The sequence below is a fragment of the Mustela nigripes genome, chromosome 9 (genome assembly GCF_022355385.1).
Source record: "Mustela nigripes isolate SB6536 chromosome 9, MUSNIG.SB6536, whole genome shotgun sequence".
In the NCBI taxonomy this organism is placed as follows: Eukaryota; Metazoa; Chordata; class Mammalia; order Carnivora; family Mustelidae; genus Mustela; species Mustela nigripes.
The window spans coordinates 26,823,695-26,846,745 of NC_081565.1; the positions used below are offsets into that span (position 1 = coordinate 26,823,695).

The following is a 23,051-nucleotide window of genomic DNA, read 5'->3' on the forward strand; positions in this document are numbered from 1 at the left end:
AAGGAAGAGGAGTGAACTCCCGCAGAAAGTGACGGATGAAAAATCCCCACAGCTGTTGATGGATTCTAATCGTGAGGGTTGCTCTTCTCTATTTAGCTATGGCCAAATTAGAGGGGCTTTAACATTTTGAAATTGAGATGCATACGTTGTACTGTCTTTGGGGGAGAAAAACATGCTTTTCAATCCCTTTATGCTGTTACCTGAGGAGGAATGCACAATTTGCCTTTCCATTTCTCCTTATCGACTGATGCGATTTTCATCTTTCAACTACTCTTTTGTATCTTTGGACTCATTCATTCTTGATGGACATCATGTCTTGTATTAACATAAAAATGATATTTACCAGGCATCTACTAGTACAGAGTATTACAACTAGCACAAATATGAAACAACATGGTCTTTTCAGCTTTGCCCAGGAGTTGGCAACATGAAGCTTGTATGAGGTGAAGGGGTGGATGAGGAGATTCAATATGTGTAGCTCATGTACTTGGGTATCTTCTTGCTGGAGCAGGGGTTCAGGACAACGGGTACTTTTATGTTTCTCAGAGAAGCTCAACTTTAAGCACCTGCTGCCCTGGCACTGCAGTAGACACTGCAGGGCACACTAAGGGAAGTAAGGCCCAACTCCTGCCTTCAAGGAGCTGACCACTGAGTAGGGGAGTCAGACACTGAGCTAAAGACAAGCTAGAGAAAATGCTATAGGAAAAACACAAGGAGAGTGTGTTAAGTTTCAAAGGAAGCAAAGTGTCTTTCAGGTTGGAGATATTACAAAAGACTTTATCCATTCATCCCTGCATTCATCCAGTGAAAAATATTTATTGGATGCCTATTATATGTTAGGCAGTAAGCTAGCTATTAAAAACAAGAGATAACTGGGCCAGTATTCCTAACCTCAAAGGCTTCATAATAAAGTGGGAGGGACACATACGTAAACACACTGTATAGTTCGTCCATTCATTGATTTATTCAGCATTTACTGAGTGTTAAGTCCCAAGTTCAGGAATGAAATAAACATGGTCCCTGTGGGAAAAAGAACCTATAGTACAGGAGACAGGTGTATAAACAAAAAATTTCATGTTAGGTGCCATGACAGGTATGTTAAAAATTGCCATGTTCCCAGATATGTGGCGAAGGGGCAGTTAATTCTTTCTGGGGCCAGGGAAGGTTTCTGAGGGGAACACAATGGAGGGTTACTAGAGGATGAAGAACTTGCCAGGTACTTGTAGAGAGGAGGGAGGTAGAGCAGTTTGTACTTGGACTGCAATAAGGAAACAGAGTAGAGATGTGTTAGGATAGAGGCCAGATCGTGGAGGGTTTTTAAATATTGCAGCCGGAAGAATGGAATGTCAAGGCACAATACCTGCTCAGAGGATCAGGTGAATAATTGAGCCCAGGAGGGCATGGAGGGATTGTCGGGGCAAGATTCACAGTGGAGCAGGTGTCTGAGAGTCAAAAACGATGTGTAGGAACTTGTTAGGTGACCAGAAAGATGAAAGCATTTAGTGAGAGAAAACAGCATTCCTCAGGAAGATGCTCCCTCTTCTTGGATTCTGACTGATGCAAATAATGGAGAGCAAGAATCCCAGAAAGAGAAACAGCTTAAGTCAAGGGTAGAAAGCTCACACACGTATATAACTGAAGAGTAGTGAAAGCCTGTGTAAACAGTTTTTCCTGTGTTTCTAATCTCAGTGCACTCTGTGTTTGGCCCTGACTGTGACCATGGCACAAATGAGCAGAACAGGGATGTCCTCTATTGACTCCCTTCTCTTCAAGCATGGGTCTAGGGGATGTAGAGTTTTTGTAAAGTTAGGAGACCAAACTTGGTTTAAGGCCTTCAGATCAGTAGCAACTGCTCCATGGTCTGGGGGCCCTGTGACGAAAAGGGCCCTGAGGCTCCAAGGTAGCAGTGACCACTGGACCCAGCTCCTCCTTCCAGACGGATCCATATCAAGGCTTTAAGCCCTGTGTTAAGGACTGGGGAGGCCAAAAAGGAACATGCCCATTTTCTCCTTCTGAGTTTGAAAGATAAGACCAGGAGTCATGCCATTAGAGAAAGAATAGATGTATGGCTGGTGATGACTCTCCGTGACCGGCTCCTCAGCTTTTCCCTGGCTGCAGGTGGTCCCAAGGGTCTTTGCCCCCACAGCTGGTGTCAGAGTCCTTAGCTGCAGGCTCTGGAACTAATTCTGAGAACCATGGCTCCCAGCCTAGTCTCAGGTCACCCTGTTCTTAGAATGGGGCTCCATGCCAAGTAGCTGTCTTGCTTGAATTCTGTTTACTCAAACTGGTCCTTCTGGAGATTAAGTTTTCTACCAGAACCTTCACACTTAAGGCAAAAATCTCTCTTTCCAGCCTCCCGTATGACCTATCTGGGCTGATTCCCACCGCTAGCAGTGTGATGCTCCAGTACCTGCTTCCCTTTTTCCAGGTTCCTTCTTCCTGATGAGCCCTCCTTGACTATTTGCACTCAGCAAGTCTGTGGTTTTTGAGCCTCTGCCTTCCCTCCTTTGATTTGGCATATTTGGTGTTACTAGATACCCAGTTCTGAAACCAGGAGGCTGTTTTCTTTGAATAAGCTCACCAGTGCTAGCACATATCCAAATTAGGGCTGTCATCTGAAGGAGTCATCTGGGAAGGTTGCATTGTACCCCTAGTTCAGGGATGCTGTTATTGTCCAAGAACATTTCTGGAATTCCTAAGATGGAATTTCATGTAGTCTTCAGGGCAGCACAGGACCCTAGTCCCTCACCCCTTCTCAGTTCTGCTTTCTAGTTTGTGGGAACACTGAGAGGCTCTGGGAGCTTTTGAACCTACTGAGACCACACATCAAATTAAGGAGGGACTGAAACCTGCTCTCTGTTTTCCTTCTACAAAACTCTCCTTTAGAGCCACCTTGGGAGCCATAGAAGAAACGATCTCCTAACTCTATAGCAGTCATTATTAATCTTTTTTGCATCATGGAGTCCTTGGGAGATTTCATAAAAGCTAAAGACATGGTCTTTAGGAAAAGACACATACAGTTAAAACTTCTACACACTCCAGGATGAGAACCCCTGCCCTACGGAAACACCATTCCCCAGATTTCAACAGCCGCTCTTCTGCAGCATGAGTGTCTTTCTCATCCTCTAGACCTGCATCCAAAATGACCTGTGGCTGTTCCCAAATATCAAATCTCTGAAGGAACAAGATGTCCCAGTGCTGAGGAGGTCCAAAAGAATGTGCTGTAAACTCAAAAGGCATTTCCACAGAGAGCATTCCGAAGATGTCTGAAGAAAGCCGGGGTCCCTGGAAAGTGTGGCTTCTCCAGATGACCACCTGGAAGAGGGCAGCATCTGTGTTCCTATGCTGGTAAGCTCTTTATCAATCCCTTTCCTTCTCAGGCAAAGCTCAGGCGGACATGATGGTATGACAGTTTCCTATCTGCTAATTCAGTGGTGGATAATTACAAGACTTAGCAGGTACTACGTCGTCCTTCACACAGGCTTCAGGGACCGCTCCAGGCAGTTCATGCTTCTTCCTTCCTCTCCCAAACCTTTGTATAAACCTACCTCACTCTTTTCATCCCGACTTCTCCCAGCCAGCTTTGGGTACTGACTTTGAAGGGCAGACTCTGGATTCATGCATTTCATCATTTGACATTTACGAGAGGCCACTGTGTATTAACACTGCAGGCACAACGGTGAACAAAAACAGTCCTGCAAGAAAGGCAGACAAGAAATCACACAACAAAGTGTGTTGAATGCTATCCTCTAGGAAATTCGGGGTGCTTTACAGTCCACCCTGTCTCTTGGGGAAGGGTATCTTTTAAGCCAAGATGTGATGTATCTGTTTCCAGGGCCCAGCACAAAGTATGTGTCTAATCCCGAACATTTCCCTAGGCCAAAATCCTGTGTGCTTGCTGAAAAGTCTTCGCTGGTTCACTGGGGGCAACTGCTCGCTAATTAGAGTGGCTGTGGTGAACCAGAGAAAGCCAGCTAGCATCAGGGCCTGCTGGTGACATCTTTTAGCTTTTTCTGAGACGGCTGTGAAGTCGTGGAGAAGGCAGCGGATTTAGAACTCCCGAAGGCTGTGGTCCGGAGGCTTTGTACCGACGACACTACACTCGTGAGTTCTCTGTCCTTTCGTATCCTGATGCCCCCTCCACGAGCAAAGGAAGCTCTGTGAAAGGCCTTGGCCAACTTGAGGACGCAATCTATGTCGCCTTACTGACCCCATCTTTGCAGGGGAAGAGGAGGGCAGGGTACCCGTAGTTGTAAAAGAAACGACAGGGCATTGCTTTGTAGAGCCTGTGTCGGGGCTTTCACTGCCTCACATGACCTGAATTTGGCAGGGGGTGGGGGGCAGTTTGAATTCCAGGCGGGCTAAAAGGCCTTGGCTGAGGAGCTCTAACGGATTTCACAACACCGGGAAAAGCTTCCCACGGAGGGAGAGACGGGGGTGGGGAGTGGGGCGGGGAGAAGGCTGCAATTCTGCAAATCCGAAAAGGATAGGCGGTGGGAGAGTCCTGAAACGACGAGGCCGAATGAGAACCAATCCCCCTGGCCTTTAGACAGCTCCCCGCATCGCCTCGCCAACAACCGCGACCCGCAAGCCGTATTATCTCAAACTTGCCTCTCACCCTACTTACGTCCCCGCCCGACGCGCCCTCAGGGGCGCGGGTGGAGCCGAGGCCGCCTGGCCACCTGCGCATGCGCGGAGCTGGCCCCGCCACCACTTTCTAGACCCTCAGCAGTGGCGACCCGATCCTGTCGTTTTATCTCCGGTTGTGCCTCGCTCCTAATCCATAGCAGCTTCAGAGTCTGTAGGCTGCCGGAGGGCGATGGGGTTGGGAAGAAAGTCAAGGAGCGCTCGGTCCTGAAACTCCAACTCCCAGGAGGAGGCGCGCTGGCTCCGCCCCCTCGTGGGCGGGCCGAGAGCCCTCCCCGCGGCTTAAAGCGGCGAGATCGCTTCTTGCAGGCTTGGCTGGCCGCTGAGCTCGTGCGTTGTGTTCCGTGCTGGGCAGTGGGAAGCCTTGGTGTCTTTGCATTTTTGTCTGTCTGTGCCTCGACTAGCGAACAGCACAAAATCCATAAACAATACTTAAGGGCGTTTAGAGGCTTCCCTCAAGATCAGGAGCTTGCAACTTCTGCTTCACAAATTCTGAACTGTCCATTTAGCACTCAAGAACCTAAAAAATGGCTTGTGTGTTGAATTTCTGTAAGATGAATTATTTTCCCTGCCATATCAAAGCAACTTTATTTTCTTTTCTAGTTTTCGTGTGGCAGTGACTGATAGTAAGTCTCACTTATTTTCTCTAAAGACCCAGCAGTAAATAAGAGGTAGTCTGTTTGGAAAAAGTCCTACAGTAAATCATCCTAAAACAGTAAAAGCTTGTTGATTTGATAAATATTCTGCTTTAATTTTCTAAGCTTTACATTTTTGGTAATAAAGTGTCTTTAAAATGTAGCACACTTGGAATCCTGTTTTAACGTGCACTTTTTTGTTTTGTTTTGTTTTTTAAGATTTTATTCATTTATTTGAGAGGGAGAGATGGAGAAAGAGAGAGTGCACAAGCGAGCAGGGGGAGGGAGAAGCAGACTCCCTGCTGAGCAGGGAGCCCTATGAGGGGCTCTATCCCAGGACCTTGAGATCATGACCTGAGCCCAATGCAGACAATTAACCAAGTAATAACCAACTGAGCCACACAGGTACCCCAAGTTGCAGATTTTATAATCTACTTTTAATCATCATCTCATCTTTGAATAGGATGTAGAGGGGTGAGGTTTAGAACTGCTACACTTAGCTTCTTGCTATAGGGAAGCAACAAGTGATGGCTCTTACATGGTGTGAGGAATAGCTGTCAGAAGAGTGCCATTGGGGTCCTAGGTCCTTGTGACTGTTGTGGATTTCTTGAGGAGTAGCAACTGGTAAGAACTGACTTAAGATTTTATGGGCTTAACACTCTAAATGGAAGAACTTCCCTACTCTCTATCTCAAGTCCTAACCCTGATTTTTTAACAGCTGCTAATAAACCACCTCCACTTCCTAACAATGAACTCTTTTTGGTTATAAAGGCCTCAGAGGGAATCAGTTCAGAAGTTGAATGTGGAATTTAGAGTTGGGTTTCTTCTTTCTTTTTGGCTTTCTCAGCTTCAACTTGCTGAGTTTTATGACTACGTATGCATTTAGTCTGTTTCTTGTGGTATTTGTGGATAATATGAAATTGGCCATCTTTGCCAAAAATGAACAAGACATATAATTTCTTATTTGTTCTTTGTATAGGGGAGCCCAATGAGAGGCATACTGGAAAAAGGAAATAATAGTTGATGTATAGTGATTTGGGGGATGACTAGAGTAGCCATTGTGCTGTAAACAAACCCTTCATACATTATGAAACATTAAATCAGGGGTAAAGTAAGACTCGTGGTATTTGGTAAGATTTAAATTTCCCCAAATTCTCAAGTGTTCTCTTTATGGCTTAGAACAAGTTTTCTGGCTATCAACTGTTTTATTTAACATTTAGTTTGTCAAGTCTTAGCCGGCAGAGTGAGAAAAGAAAGCATAACATATCAGACAATATTATTTTGTACAGGACCATTTCAAGAGAACTTACAAATTATTAACACTTTTAAGAGAAGGGAGCTGGAAATAAATACAATATACAGTAATCAAATTTATTCCTGTCACCACCAACAAAGGACAAACATCATTTTGACAAAAGATACCACTTACATTGGCAATAGAAAACATCAGGAACCTAGAATAAATCCTTAAAAATAAAAGGGTGTGCAGAGGGAAGATAAAAAATAGGTAAAAAAATAGATAAAAAAAGATAAAAAATAAAAAGGTGTGCAGAGGGAAGCGTAAGACTTTATTGAAAAACATTAAGAAAACATTTAAACAAATGGATGTATACATCATGTTCATAGGTAAAAGGATTCTATGTTATAAAACTATCAATTGTCCTCAAATCTATACCTTTAATATAACCTGAATAAAATTCTCAATAGTGTTTTTAGTGTATGTACATTTACATACTAAATATACTAAATGTATATTCACATACTACATAAATATTTAATATATTTAGAGATTATGTGTGACCTGACAAACTTATTCTAAAATTTATGCAGAAGATCGTAAATGGTTCATGAATAACATTTTTAAAAGAATAAGGTAGGGAACCTAGTAATAAGCCAGTATGGTGTTATTGCTGGGAATAGGAAAATAGAGAACAGAACATAGACTATGCATATGTGGGGACTTAAGTGATAAATCATGGGGAGAAGGTGGACTGTTCAATAAATGGTGCTTGAAATTATTGGTTAGCCACATGAAAAAAAAAAGAATAAATACATTCTAGGTTAACTAGAGACTTAGTGTGAAAAACAAAACCTTAAAACTTTTAGATGTTCTCCTATATATCTTTATGAACTTGTTTAGAAAAGGATTTCTTAACCATGCTGCACAAAGCCCAAACTATGAAGGAAAAGACAGGTAAATCTGGCTCCATTACAAACCAGCAAGAAAGCAAACAAACAAAACTTCTGTACATTAGAAAACACAAGTGAAAAAGCAAGACAAGCACTGGGAAAACATGTACAACTCAGAGATAAAGGATTAGTATTCAGAACATATAATTACTACAAATCAATAAAGCAGAGGCAAATGATACAACGTAATGATACAATAGTAATGAACAAAGATATGACTTAGCAATTTCCAGAAGAGGAAAGCTGAATGGCTAATAGAAGATTTCAACCTCCCTGGTAATCAGGCAAATAATAAAACAACAAGAAGATATTGTTTCACATTTATCTGATTGGAAAAATTAGTAGGACAAATAATATCCACTGTTGTCGAAGATGTTGAGCAACAGAAACTCTCATCTACTGCTGTTAGTTTAAGTTGTTCAGTTTGGCAGTCTCATGAAAGTCATGGCAATAAAGGAAATCCACTTTGAGCATGTAACCTCGAGAAACTCTACATAAGTATATGCAGATGCATAAAGTGACATGGTGGAAAATATTTATAGATGATGACAGCCCCAAATAGGAAACAATGAAAATGTCCCTCAAGAGCACCATGGACAAGTAAATCAGTTCATTCAAGTAAATGCTATAAAGCAGTGAAAGTGAATGAATTAGAACTGCATTATCAACATATATAAATCTCAAAAACATAATTTGTGCAAGAAGAACAAGTTACAGAATAATGTGTCCAATGCCAATATAATACCACTTATACAAAGTTTGGAACATACAAAACTATACTAGTTATTAATTGTAGATACTTAAGTTTTTTTGTGTGCATGTGCAAGGTGGAGGAAAGGCAGGGCAGAAGAATCTTAAGCAGGCTCCACACTGAGTGTGGAGCCTGATGCAGGGCTCCATCTCACGACCCTGAGATCATGACCTGAGCTGAAATCAAGAGTCACATGCTTAACCAACCAAGCCCCCTCAGTGCCCCTAATTGTAGACACTTTTATATATAAAGAAAATATAAAGGAGATACATAAAATTAATAAACACCAAATTCAAGGGGAAGAAATAAAATTGGAGCTTCAAATATGTCTGTAAAATTATATTTCTTTATTTCTGGAAATTTTCCATTAAAAGAAAAAGAAAAGGACTGGGCTCTGGTGAACTGAAGTTATATTTACATTTTCAAATAACTTTCTGAGTTTCCCTTGTAATTCAATCCTGTGAGTCATTGCTCTCTGTAGGATCCCTTGGCACTGAGGACTAAGGCATGTAGGGGTCTTGCTGAGGGCCATCTGTCTAGCTTTGTCTCCACATCCCCAAGCACAGTTGTATTATTGAAGATAACATGGTTAGCCACATTGAGGAGTTTGAAGCTCGCTGAGAATCCTTACTCTAGGAACAGAACAGGTGTGGACTAAGAGCATAGACTTTTTTTTTTTTTTTTCCATAGAGAAAGAGACAGCAAGAGAGGGAACACAAGCAGGGGGAGTGGGGAGAGGGAGAAGCAGGCTTCCTGCTGAGCAGGGAGCCCTATGTGGGGCTTGATTCCAGGACTCTAGGATCATAACCTGAGCCAAAGGCAGATGTTTAATGACTGAGCCACCCAGGCACCCCAAAAGCATAGCTCTTTACTACTGATCTCTGATAGATGCAGATAGAAGCTACAGTTTCAGGCACTTAAAATACCTCATCTCTCCGTGGGTATCTTCTAATCAAAATAGGCAAATTAGGGGCGCCTGGTTGGCTCAGTGTGTTGGGGCCTCTGCCTTCGGCTCAGGTCCTGGGATTGAGCCCCACGTCGGGCTCTCTGCTCCACGGGGAGCCAGCTCCCTTCTCTCTCTCTCTCTCTGCCTGCCTCTCTGCCCACTTGTGATTTCTATCTCTCTGTCAAATAAATAAAATCTTAAAAAAATTTTTTTTTAAAAATAGGCAAATTAATTTGCTGAAATCCCGGATACTAGTGGGATGGCAGCTGAGCCAAATTCTTGAATGAGGGTCTCTTCTCCCCCTACTGCAATTGGTTTTTAGTTTTAGAAAATGTGATTTTGGGGGTGGGTGATATGGGTGAAGGTGGTCTAAAGGTACACAATTCCAGTTATAAAATAAATAAGTCCTGGGGATGTAATGTACAGCTTGATGACTATAGTTAACAATAGTGTATTGTATATTTGAAAGTTGCTAAGAGTAGCTCTTAAAAGTTCTTATCACAGGAAGGGGGTACCTGGGTGGGCTCAGTAGGTTAATTGTCGGACTCTTGATTTTGGCTCAGGTCATGATCTCAGGGTCCTGGGATGGGAGAGCCCGCACTGGGCTCTGTGCTCAGCACAGAGTCTGCTTGTCTGTCTCCTTCTGCACCTCCTCTAGTGTGCGCTATCTCTAAAATAAATACGTAAAATATTTTTTTAAAAGTTCTTATCACAAGAAAAACAGTCTTTTGTAACTTTGTATGATGATGGATGTTAACTAGACTTGCAGTGATCATTCTGTAATATATGCATATATCAAATCATTCTATGGTACACCTGAACGAATACAACATTATATGCCAATCTGTCTCAATGTAAAAAAAAGAAAAGGTGCTTTTATGTTACTTTTTAATGGATTCAATATAGTAAAACAAAAACAAAAACAAAAACAACTATTCACCTGCAGATTACTTGTTATACCTTGCTTTACTAAAGATACATAGTTACAAAAATTAAGTTTGGCTGAAAAGTTTCAATACTTATTTTCTTATTATTTTGGTAGCACACGAAATTACCTATTGAAAAATGTATTAAATCTTTTTTTTTCCCCCTCAGAACAAGAGCACTTGAAATAGTACACTTCATAGGACTTATTGGCTTCTTATCACCTTTACTTTAATACCTTGAATCACAGATCCTCCTGGATTCTCAAGTGATGCATGACCTTGGAATGTTTTCCATTTATCAGAAAACAAAGCTTACTAATTAGGCACCCACGTTTGCACAGTACTTGACTGAGCACCTAATAAATAGGTTTTATACTGTCTTTGTACCATAGAGCTTATAAACTAAAGGAGAACCAGTTGTACTGGCTACTCAGCCTTTCCCTTTGGCCTCATTGCTCACCCTTTTATAACCTCCAGGTTATTGGAACTGCTTGAGCCAAGACTTATAGGGTCCCCCACTTACCCTGCAGTCATACAGTGGGCCTTCACTACATGCTTTGCTTGAAGGTGGTAGGAAAGAGTTTCTCTCTCTTTAGGGAAAGTCTGCTAAACTTTTGCCATGGGCCATCCATCCATCCATCCATCCGTCCATCCCTTTGATGTTTACTGATTCCTTCCTGTGTGTCAAGCTCCTTAGACCTGTGGCTGTGGTCCAGGAATAGAGAGGTGGAGGCTTGTTCAAGCTCCACCCCCTCCTTTCATGAAGATCTGTAGCTTCTGCCAGAAACTCTGGAACATGGGTGCCACCTGAAACAAATAAAACATGCTAAGTACTGGGATCTTTCTATATACACTTAACAGTGCTTAGATGTGCCTCTCAAGGTCCTGCTGAGCAAGGTTCCACTTGAAAACTATAGTCAACCAGTATGCTACATCCAGTGACTGGGTATAAAAGTTATGAGAAGCTTAAATATTGAACTGTATAAATTTTTAATAAGTTTTTGATCCACAAAAAGTCATATAAGAAAAACTAATGAGATATAGAACAATCAGATAGGCCAGGAGACCAACTCTAAAGATAGAGAAAACTGATGGAAGAGAGAAGGGCTTGGAAATGAAACACATAAAAATGCCCTGGAACTCATCATATAGCAATGCTGAGGGCAAATCCTAAACAAACCTGGAAAAGCATACAAGAAATCTTTGTTACAAAGAGCATTTCAGTGCAAGAGTTAAAAATATGCACTAGATTGCGGTGATAGGAGGATTTCTCCAAACCCTGTACGGGGGGACACAGGCAGAGCTGGAAGCCGCAGAGAACTAATACAGGAGGCCAACTCAGTACGAATATCTCCATGTTGCTGAATCTAATTGCAAACAACCCTATGTTGCTCTCTCAAGAGCCTGATTTTTGAACTCACTAAGTGCATTGTAATGAAATGTATGAATGAATAAATGCATTACTACTTTAGTAAAATATGCTAAAATGGGATGGCCCATGGATATGCCAAGCACCAGAGGAGGACAAGGACGGCTGAGTCTTGGGCTTACCAGGGCTGCTGTGCCCCGCTGATGGTTACCTTGCCTGTCCCAGGATGTGTCACACAGGTACTATAGACTTTGAAACATGCCAAAGTGGACCTTCTCCCCTGCATGGTCTACTTCCTTAGGTAGTAGAGTAATTTCAGAAATAATTCTGATAATAAGAATAAAAGCCAGAATAACTTTTGGCTCTAGTGCAAGGAAGGGGAACAGAGCTAGAGGGAGTGGCATGTAGGTCTTGGATCCCAGGCCAGAGTTCTTCCTCCTACCTCACACAGCTACTTAACATTTTACTTCACTTATTATTATATACAGTAAAATTTCCTTTTTTTTAAGTGTACAGGTCTAAAAATTACCAAAATTAAGATGCGAAACAGTTCCATTACCTCCCCAAATACCCTGTGCTGCTTACTCCTTTGTAGTCAACCCTTCTTCTCACGTTTAACCCCTGGCAGCCAATGGTCTATCTAGTCTCTGTCCCTTTAGTCTTGCCTTTTCCAGAGTGACATGCAAATGGGATCACACAGTAATGCAGCAACTTTTTAATTAGGGGATTTAAAACAAAAGTAAGCAAACACACAAAAACAGAAAGATAGAGCCATTCCCTGAATATTCTAGTTAGAGCCATTCCCTGAATATTCTAGTTAAGTAAAATTTACTGTGCCAGATTCCTCACATATTCCTAATGCTTCTCAAAATATTTTTCCTGACTAAAGCAACTTTTGCTTCTCTTTCTCTTGGTCCGCACTCTATTGCTTAGGAATTTGGGGGGTTGCTTTGCAGTTATTTCCTATGTGGTGATGATAGTTGAGTTTGACTGTACAGAGGAGACTTGCTTTGTAATATTTTAATATTTTACTATTCTGTCTGGAAGAGGGATAATGTATTTTTCTAGAACTTTTACAAATAAGGTCTGAACTAAAGAGGAGAGCTAATTTCCGTGGAGTTCAATTAGGATTTTCCTGAAAGAGAGCAGACAAGAAGGATGTGGGAGGCCGAGCTAGGCACATAAAAATTAGAAAAACTCTCAGGGCCATAATTTATGAAGATCAACTTCCTACATAAAGGAACATAAAATTCCAGGAACATAAAATTGCCAGGCACGCAGAGGGAAGGCAATGCCTGTGCGTTTGTTTGGAAGCACACAGCGTCTTCATGAGGCAGACAGAGCAGCCGTGCTGACAGCATGAGGTCGTAGCCTCATTCTCCATCACCCTCTTTACTCTAGCTCTTCGTGATCCAGAACACAGTTCTTATAAAAAATGAATGGTATGGAGCAAGATTTTACCTTGAATTCCCCTTGACTGTTATTGATTAAAAAACAACAACAACAACAAAAAAAGACTTTGGGGATGTGGGCTTGTTTTGTTCCATCCCAAGAAGCGTGGAATCAATAGCACTTCCTACTGGGGATAAGGGTGGGGTAAAGCGTAGGCTGCTTCCTGCGGTCTCCATTCTTCACTGGTGGTGTTTCCTGCGCATCTCTGCTTCACAAGGAGAGTTGCCCTTTGGTGCTGTCTCAGTGCAATTACCGTCTTTCTATGATGATGTCACCTTGCTTTCCCTACCAATTACCAAATCATTTGTATCAAACCTCTGTGTGTGCCTGATGACGCTTATCACCAACATCAGACCTCAGAGCAGTGCACGGCCCCAGGGGTGGGGTGGGGCACTCTAAAAACACAGTGATGGAGAAAGTGGCCTGGAGACCTACAGGGGCAACATATGTTTCAGATCCTGGTATTTTCTCAGCTCTCCTGTTGTGATAAAATCCAGGCCCTGGCGTTCATTACTATATATTTTTATTTGCGAATGCATCTTATACAAACTCTTATCTGAATCTGTCATGCTTTACTAATAAAAATGAAAACAAAAACTCAGTTCTGTATGCAGTAAGCCTAAGTTTTAAGATAGGAAAAAGTAAAGTTATTAAACTGGTGGGTTTGGTGTGCAAGCTCTGGCATCAGATGGTGAAACAGATGGTTTGTAAGCACATAAGCAAAGAAAACAGCAGGAGTTTACTAAAAGCAAGCCATGCTCAACTAGCCTTGTTCCCGTTTATGAGAGGGTTGACACTGATCGAAAAGAGAAATTCCTTAAAATCAGTGTATCTTGATCTCAGTAAGGTTAAAGTGTTTTCTTGAGGACAAGATGGAGGAAAGTCACCCAAATGGTGATGTGGTAGATTTGTGCTAGTCCATCAAGTGCCTAATGGGCCAATGGCAACCTTGAGAGAGGTATATAGTGGCTTGTCATAGGACTTTTAATTGTCCCCTAATTTTATCAGTAAGTTAAACGAAGTTTGTACCTACCTTTATACAACACTTTAGAGGTACTCAATACAATGAATATCAAAATCAAGATTTTTTTAAGAAGGAAAATAAAGCCAACTGAAACAACACCCCACGCTAATAAATGATTTTTAATATAGGCAGTGTAAAGTCCTAAGTCTGTGTCTTAAAAAATACACAAGTATTTGATGGAGGAGAATGGACTTCTTGTTAGTTCATGAAAAGAAGACACAGATATTTTAGTCAGTTTCAGATGTCATGTGAGTCAAACATATAAAATGGTTTCTGAATCATAGAATAGTATCCATAGCAGATGGAAATGCCCATCGCACTCTACTTTCCAATGGTCACACTGATCCGTACTACTGTTTCTAAAACCATGTGTCTGGTTTTAGAAAAGACATAAACAACATGGAGCAGATCCAGAGGATCTGACCAGGTCGGTGAGAATCTGTAGATCCTATCATGGGAAGGAGAGGGAATAGCACCCACAGCCCTGAATGTCTACTCTGAGCATAAGAGAGAAAAGGCTGGAAGCAAAGAGGAGGATGGAATGAAAATTGGTCAGTTTCCTAGTGGTTTAAAGAATAAGGGAATGTGTCGAAGTAGCCCCGGAGCCCGGAGCACGCATTATCTAGAACAGGGAGAGTTGGGTAGGGCATTCTATGGCGGTTACTTTCTTGCCATGAATAAGGCTAAGGGGTGTGTGTGCATGTGCGTGTGCATGTGTGTGTGTGTTTGTATAGATGTCCAGGTAAATAGGTAACTAGGCATGATCAGAGTGTATGGTCTTAGAATGGCTGCTATCACAGAATGCCACAGATTGCATAGCTTATAAACAACAGAAATGTGTATCTCACAGTTGTGGAGGCTAGAAGTTCATGAACAGGGTGCCAGCATGGTTGGATTCTAGCGCGAGCCCTCTTCTAACGTGCAGACGGCTGTCATCTTGTGTTCTCAGACGGCAGAAAGAACTCGAGAGCACTGTGTAGTGTCTCTTTGCTAAGGACACTACTCCTGCTCAAGAGGGCTTCCCCCTCATGGCCTGATTAACCTCCCAAAGGCCCCACCTCCTAATGCCATCATATTAAGGGTTAGGATTTCAACATATGAATTCTGAGGGGACACAGACAACGAGTCTATAACAGGGTACATTTCTGCTCCCTGTTGTTTCACAGCAGCTTCCTCCAGGAGAATCCTGTTTGTCCTTGGCCACTTTTGTTCCTCATTCCATATTCACTCTTATCCCTTAGTGCCAGCCCTGTGGTAGAAATTGGAGACCCAAGGTAGAATTAATCCAGTTTGCACACAAAATTAGCGTAGTATCAAGGGGGCAAATGGGCTCCCACTGAAAGCCCGAGCAGTGCAGTGAGGAGTCTAGTCTAGAGTCACTCTCTTATCGGTGAAGTGTCTAGGTGTCAGCTCTGCTGACTTTCAGAGCTGGAGGGAATTTTGGACATCTGCTCAGTGCATGGTTTTTCAAACAGCGCCTTGTGGCATCCTGGGGCTTTTGCAGATATTTCTTAGTTGTTGCTGTGTGTGACAGGGAAGGCTGAATCACAAGATGTCTCGGAGGTCCTCCCTCCTCACCCTTCAAGCAGAGCTGCTTTGCTTCTCTCTGTTTTATTTGTTCATCATCCATACCCGAAGTAAGCTGAGGAAGGGGTACTGCTACTGCTAATTGTTTAACCATGTCTCACACCCATGCAGGAATGTAGTGGACAGTAGCCAAAAGGTATTGTGGTTTGCTTGATGTGATTAAAGAAATGTTTTTGTTTATCTGCTCATATAGACTGGTATCTCTTCATTCGGTGATTTACTGAAATACCAAATAAGCAAAGATCCTCTGTGTTTCTAAGATCATCCTAAGATTTTCCCTCAGACGGTTAGCTCTCTCAGAAGACTTCAGACTCCCTGAGGGCAAGAACTTTGCTCTAGTCACTTTTGTTTCTCAGGTGAGTAATGCAATGCCTGACACATAGGGCCATTTCAAATGTTTGATGACTCTATGAAGAAGACAGTAAAATAATGTATTAATTGGAACAGATCTTCTGACTGATTATGGAAAACAAAATAAAATTCTGAAACCTCGTTCGGTTCTCAGTAACCCAGTATGCTGAGTATACACATATTCATTATACTCCATTAGCAGTCACTATAGCATCAAATTAGATATTGATTGGTGTCAGAGAAGAGCGGAGCATTTGGCTCTGAAGCGGTGTCATCTCTTCCATCTGTGAACACCCAGTTTCCTGTCCCTTCTTAGTGAATCCTGGAATCTAAGTCATGAATAATGACAGAATTCTGCCAAATCTATTTCTCAGAGGAGGGCTGTGTAACTTCTTTCCTTGTGATGCACTGACTCACTGAACAGCTACCCCTGTGGATTCCAATTAGCAGTAGTTCGTACTCTTTCTGGTCAGACTTATAGGCAAATCTGAAATCTTCAGGATTCCTGTAGCCAGTTCTGCGTGTGGGTTGGAAGCGCTCAGACAGCCCTGGAGGCACTCGGTAACTAACTGATCCATGACTGTCTGGCTTGGGCTTGGCCAGACCAAAACCTGCACTTTGTGGTTCTCCTCATAGAAGGTGCCTTTGAGGTGTGAGATAAAAAAAAACAATGTAACTACACAGTGTATGGAGAGGGTGCTTTTTTGAGTTTCACCAAAGGTGTTAACCTCTAAAGCTGCTACTGGTACACACACACACACACACACACACACACACACACACTGTGCAAAGAGTCTTTAGTCAGGAATGGAAGCCAAGATTTCATGTATAGACCAAGAAAGGGAGCGGTGGCATTCTCAGAAGGGAGTTGACAGGCGATAGCTGTAAGTTATACCAAGATGCTGTGATCGTATAGTGGTTAGTACTCTGTGTAAGTTATACCAAGAAAGCAAAGAAAGGCCCTGAAAAGCTATGTGAGGATCCTGCTTTTGATTAGCAGTACATAAGTCTTAAATTTTATCCTTTTCTGGGATGCCCCCCTTATCTAGAGTAAGTAAAATATCTTAAAAATTGTTCCTCAGACTCATTTGTGCATTCTGAGACCATGACTTTATAGGAAGGTATGATTTTCCTCATTCTGAGCGACTGAATTCTATAGCTGAGGACACTGAGACAAACTTTGTCAAGTGTAGACTGGGCACATTGTGTCTCCTCCCATGAATGTGAAATGACACAGGAAGCAGAGACCCACTTTGAGCCGGGGAACTTATCAGTAGTACCTGTTTTCCTCATAACAAATCTCAAATCTCAAAGATGGCTCCATTTGGGGAGGAAGGGTTGGGTAACATGGGTGAAGGAGGGAGGGAGATACAGGCCTCTGGCTATGGAATGAGTAAGTCAGTCATGGGCATAAAAAGAAGAGCATCAGGAGTAGTCAGTGGTATTCTAATAGCGATGTAGTGGGACAGATGGGAGCTATACTGGTGGTGAACATAGCACAGTATATAAATTTGTCAAACCACTAAGCTGTACACCTGAAACCAATGTGACCTTGTAGGTCAATTTTACAAAAAAGGGGGGAGGGCTCCATTTTTTTCAGGGAAGCTCGTTCTTCCTCTGAACTTGCTCTTCAAAAGCTGAAGCTCTCACTTTGGCAGCACATACACTAAAGTTGGAACGCTGAAGAGAAGATTAGCATGGCCTTTGTGCAAGGATGGTATGCAGATTCATGGAGCGGTCCATATTTGAGGCACCTGGGTGGCTCAGTCGGTTACGCGTCCAACTCTTGATTTGGGGTCAGGTCATGAACTCAGGATTATGAAATCGAGTTGGGCTCGCAGCTCAGTGAGGATTCCACTTGAGATTCTCTCTCTCTCCCTCTCCTTTTTCCCCTCCCCCTGCTCGTGCTCTCACTTCCTCTCTCTCTAAAATAAATAAATCTTTTTTAAAAAGCTAGAAGCATATTTCATTCTTTCACCTACATTGAGTACATACAGAGCACCTACTATATGCCAAGATTGGCACATTCATTAGTTAATTAGCCACTGTCCTTATTTTCAGGAGTGTCCTGGGAAAATGAACAGCTGTTTCCAGTATGTAGAGCTGCCTAAAAAGCCAACGAAACCTAACACTGAAAACAAAACCAGTAATTAATTTTGCTCACAAATCTCTAATTTTGGCAGAGTTCAGAGCCCCAGCTTGTCTCTGTTCTGTGTCTTCTGGAAAAGGGCAAAGGACAGGGCCGGAATCCCCCGAGGGCTTGCTCACTAACCTACCCTAACCTAACCTACCTGCTGGAGGTAGGCTGACGTCTTCACTGGCACAGCACCTAAGTGTGGCCTCTCCATATAGTCTTTCCAGTCCTTCACTACATGATGCTGTTAACTTTCCCATTTAAATTCTGTACTTCTAGGTTCAGGATGTTTTTGCCTTCAACTTGCTTTGAGTTTTGAGATGTTGGCTGAGTTACGGGAAGCCCGCATGTCTGCCTAAGAGTGTCATAATTTGGATGTGTGTTCCAGATACTGTTGGTATGTGCAGAGCCTATAACAGCTGTAGCTGATGTCCTGCTCCTCTCCCCTCTACCTACCCATGCTCACCGGCAGCTGCTCTGGACCTTTCCAGAGCATGGACAGCTTCCCACCCCACCCAGCACCTTCTTCTCTTTTTCTCTGCCTGGGGACTCTCTTGGCACCCTGAGGAACTCGCAGACCCTAGACGGGTTCAGCCCAGAAGTGCAGGGACATCGGCATCCCTGGGGCAGGGGGCCGTCCTTAACCAACAAGAGATGGAAATCAACGAGTAAATAGAGCAGTCTTCCCAGTAGAATGATTCAGAGCAGGCCTGACTCTGTTTTGCATGACTTGACTTGGCCGACTTGAGGGCGAGTGCCTCAGATTTTGCACCCTCTTCTCCCTGCCTTTGTCCTGTGATTCTGAGGCAAGTTCCTCACAGTTTCTGAGAGGGTTCCCAGCAGGACTGAGCCCCAGTAGCTCGTAGTTAATCGCTCACTTATTCACACACCCTTTACTGATGTTTCTCCTCCTGTTCTCATCTCCTTGTTCCTCCTCTCACACTGGGGTGTACTGGGGTTACCATTCGAGTCCTTCTCAGCTTCTACTCCTGCGGGGATGTACATGTAAGGCAGGTTTTGCTTCGGAATGATGCTTTCTTCCCCTCTCAGCAGTAATTTATTTAAGCACACGATCAGCTTATGATATGATTCCAATAACTGTAGTTTTATCCTCTCGGAGACAGAGCTGGAACTCAGATGCTTCTGGTGCTCAAGGTTGGGCAGTTCCTTTCTTCCAAAGACCTCTTTGTACGAGTTCAAACACATTCGCGTGGGCACTTTTTGTTTTTTGGGTGATTGAGGAAGAAGGTGCCAGATGTTGCGCCTGTGTCCTTTTTTTGGCTGTTGTTGTTGTTGTTGTTGTGTGTGTGTGTGTGTGTGTGTTGGTGGAGAGGCACTGGGGAGATGTGAGGGGAGATAAAGACCATACAAGGTTAGGAAGGCAAAAATTGTCTGGAGAGTTGCCTCAAACTTTTCCCTGACTTTCCCTCATGGCTGAAGGCCTGCTTGTGAGCCTCTGTGGGAATAGTGCCAGAGCAAGGAACAGAGTTTGTATTTCATGAGGGACAGGGAAGGCTTGGGGTACGCACACTCCTGTTTTGGGACCAAAGTGGCCAAAGGCTGCACACAATGCACCACATGTGCCCTGCTCTCTCCTTTCCCACCTCTGCCTCTGCCCTGGCTGGCAGAGTCCTGCAACAGGCTCAGAGACCCATCTGCAGAAATGTGCAGAACTTGGTGAGAATCAGGGAAGACCCAAGGGAGGACATGGCAGCTGGACTAATAGAGTCTGCACCTTCCATGAGGGGCTCGTGGACTACAGACGGTCCCTGAGCAGGATCAAACAAAAGACCCTGAGAAGGGAAACTTTGGGGAGGGGAATACATTTTCTGAATGAGCAGGTAGAGACACTGAGCTGACTACGTTTGGGAGACTTTGCTCTCGTGACCTACTTTGTACTCACTGGCTGGCAAAACCTGGGCTCTTCAGCTTTTTGATTTTTGCTACGAGCTTGCTGGCATCCACGTGATTTCATCAACCTGTGGGACAAAAAGTTTGGGAGTCAATTATCCCTCTAGACAGAACTCTAGCTCTGCCACTAACAATAACATGGGGCAAGTCATCTGATTTCTCTGTGCTTCAGTTTCCTTCATCATATAATGACCTCATTGGCAGGATGAAAGCTGGAGGTTCTTTTTATTAAGTATTTTTAATTTTTATTATTTTTTAAAGATTTTATCCATTTATTTACTTGAGAGAGCGAGTGAGTGGGAGAGAGAGGGAGAGAGAACCTAAAGCACACTCTTGGGCCGAGCACAGAGCCAGAGGCAGGATTCCATCCCACCACCCTGCGATCATGACCTGAGTCGGAAGCCTAACCCACTGAGCTACCTGCAGGTTCTTTTTATTCTTTTTATTTATCTTATTAAGTTAAACAGAGTTCTTCCTCCAGAAAGCGTTGTTGGATAAAGGATGTCCCATCACGTGGCTCCTGCCTTGGAGTTTGGAAGTGGCCTGGGGGCCTGGGATCCTCTGTGTCCTACAGAACACTTGGAAAGAATGCCAGGTTACGACAGACTCTGTGGCATTGAAGAAGACTGTCAGTTACAGCTTTGCTTTTCCTCTTTGAGGCTTTATCTTCAGTGTCTGAGAGATAACCCCTAAACTGATGTGTTATTGTCCTTGAGCCACCAGCCCTCTGTTGGGTTCATCATAGATCATAAATGTGACCTTGAAAAGTTTGCCAAACTGGCAGCGCCTGTTTGTGTTGAGTTTGGAATGTACCTGAAAGTGCCTCTTGCGGCTGTCTGCTTCTTCTCCTCCTGGCCCCTGATTTCTCTCCCATGCTTTATAACTGACACCTTTTTAGTATTTTGACTCCCCACGGAGTTGGCAGGTTGCTGTTTCAGAAAGTTAAGTGGGGTGCTTCGTGTGGAGGCGTGATCTCATGGTACCTCTGCTTTCAGGAGTGGAAAGCTCATCCTCACAGTGTCGTCCTCTGGGAGCCGTAGGCCAAGACATCTCCAACTTAGTGGCCTCTGCGGGCCTAGGCTGTGCTCTCGATGGTGCCATTGATCTGGCTGTGAGCTGTTCATTCATTTCTGATTAGTAGTGAGGCTGGGCAGTGATCACACAAGGCCAGTCTGATGATAGGAAAATGCTGCTCTGCTTCAGAAGCAATTTTTAAGGAAGGGTATTATCCCAAGGGTGCCTGGCAAGACTGTTGAACGAAAACAAAAATCACATGTGATCTAACCAGAGGGTCAGTGAGAAAACACATGATGAGAAAAGAAACTTTTAATAGCATCTTATTAATATCTGAATATGCCCAAACAACCTAATAACATTAATATCTACTATTTTTTGGTTACTGACTATTTATCAGTTATGTTCCAAGTACTTCTGCATATACTGACTAATCCTTACCACAACCCTGCAGGGCTGGTACTGTTATCCTTACTTTATAAACGAGAAAACCAAAACACAGAGATGGTGAATAACTTGGCCAAGGTCACTCAGCTACTAGAGGGTCACTTCTGGGATTTGAAACCAGACCGTTTGGTTTCAGAGTGTCCACACTTCGTCACTCTAGTGCTTGAAGAGCAAGGATGTGTCTGTCCACATGGCAAGTGAAGAAAGGAAGGTCATTAACTAGAAGCATATTTCAGGCCAAATTAGAAGTAGAGTGGACACCTTAAACTTACACAGTGCAGTATGTCAACTGTATCTCAATAAAACCCAAAAAGAAAAAAAAAAATTGGAGGAGCCACAGTTAATCCAATCCCTCTGGCACAGCTTCTCAGGCCTCCCTGAGCCACCTTGGCTAGGTTTCTACCTCAAAAGCTGCCTCCCCGTGCTGAGCGAATTTCCTGGGCTCCCGCCACAATAGGCAACTTTGTCTACACCCACCTTGATTTGCTCAACTCCCTTTGCTTTTATGTACCTTTACACACCCTTTCTGGAAAGTTCTTCCATCTAAGTTTGGAGAAATCCTCAGCTCTTTGGACTCAGCTTGAATGTCAACTGTCCTTGAAATTTTCTCAGGCCTTTGAGGCTGGGTTGTTGCTCATTTCCTCCCCGCCTGGCTTATCCCTTCACCATAGCTTGTTTCCAGTGATACTATAATCGCTCTCTCTCTCTCTCTCTTCGCTAAGCTGTGAGCTTCTTCAAAGCATGGTAGCATCTAGCACTGTGTGTGGCACGTAGCTGGTGCTCCGTAAGTGTTTGCTGAAAAAACTGCCTGAAGCAAGTGGGACCATCATTAATTATGGACCTTTAGAGAATCTGTCTTCAAGCTAATGTAAAGGACTTTATTTTGGGCTTTAATTATTCTGATAATTTTCTCAAGCCTTTCACTTATTTTGGCTTGTTTGCTTAAGTTGTTGACACTTCATAAATATTTGACAATTTGATGCTGCGATACTAATGTATGAATTAAGCAACGACTCTAACAGTGATGTTGACAATAAAACATATATACGCATAACACCCTTATTTTCAGGGCGAGTCATGAAACCCTCCCATTTCTTTCTACCAGGTAGGCAGGTGTGCAGGTAGAACCTGTAGGAGGATATGGTGTTTCTATACTGGACATGGCAGGAGTTGAGAATTTTTGACATAACTAGTGAGCATCAGAGCATCTTTTTTTTTTTTTAATGATTTTATTTATTTATTTGACAGAAATCACAAGTAGGCAGAGTGGCAGGCAGAGAGAGAGAAGGGGAAGCAGGCTCGCCACTGAGCAGAGAGCCCGATGTGGGGCTCGATCCTAGGACCCTGGGATTATGACCTGAGCCAAAGGCAGAGGCTTAACCCACTGAGCCTCCCTGGTGCCCTGCATCAGAGCATCTTAAAGTATTTAAACATGGGATTCATTTGAGAATAATCTATGTATAAAATATAAACACACCGTTAGTTGGTTTTACTAAGGAGGGAAAATTACAACTGATAACAAGTTCTTCCTTTGCTCGGAGCGTAGCTCTGTTCTTTCCCCAAATAGGTACTGACCGGTCAGCTTTGCCTGATTCAGAGTGACTGAGGCCCCTCCACTTTGTCTTTTCTCCTCCTTTGTCATGGGGCTTACCTTCTCCTGCTGCAGT

General features: G+C 43.2%; 1 protein-coding gene and 1 non-coding gene across 2 annotated transcripts in view; both read left to right on the forward strand.

The window, feature by feature from the left end:
- Window positions 1-962: 962 nt before the first annotated feature.
- ABCA1 (ATP binding cassette subfamily A member 1) overlaps window positions 963-23,051 on the forward strand; it is a 163,466-nt gene continuing 141,377 nt past the window's right edge. The window contains exon 1 of the mRNA XM_059411157.1: window positions 963-3,348. The gene's annotated coding sequence lies outside the window, so the exon portion shown is untranslated. The remainder of the gene's footprint in view (window positions 3,349-23,051) is intronic.
- LOC132025240 (U6 spliceosomal RNA) lies at window positions 17,521-17,627 on the forward strand. Its single transcript, XR_009406503.1, has one exon. It is a non-coding gene; the product is annotated as a U6 spliceosomal RNA (small nuclear RNA).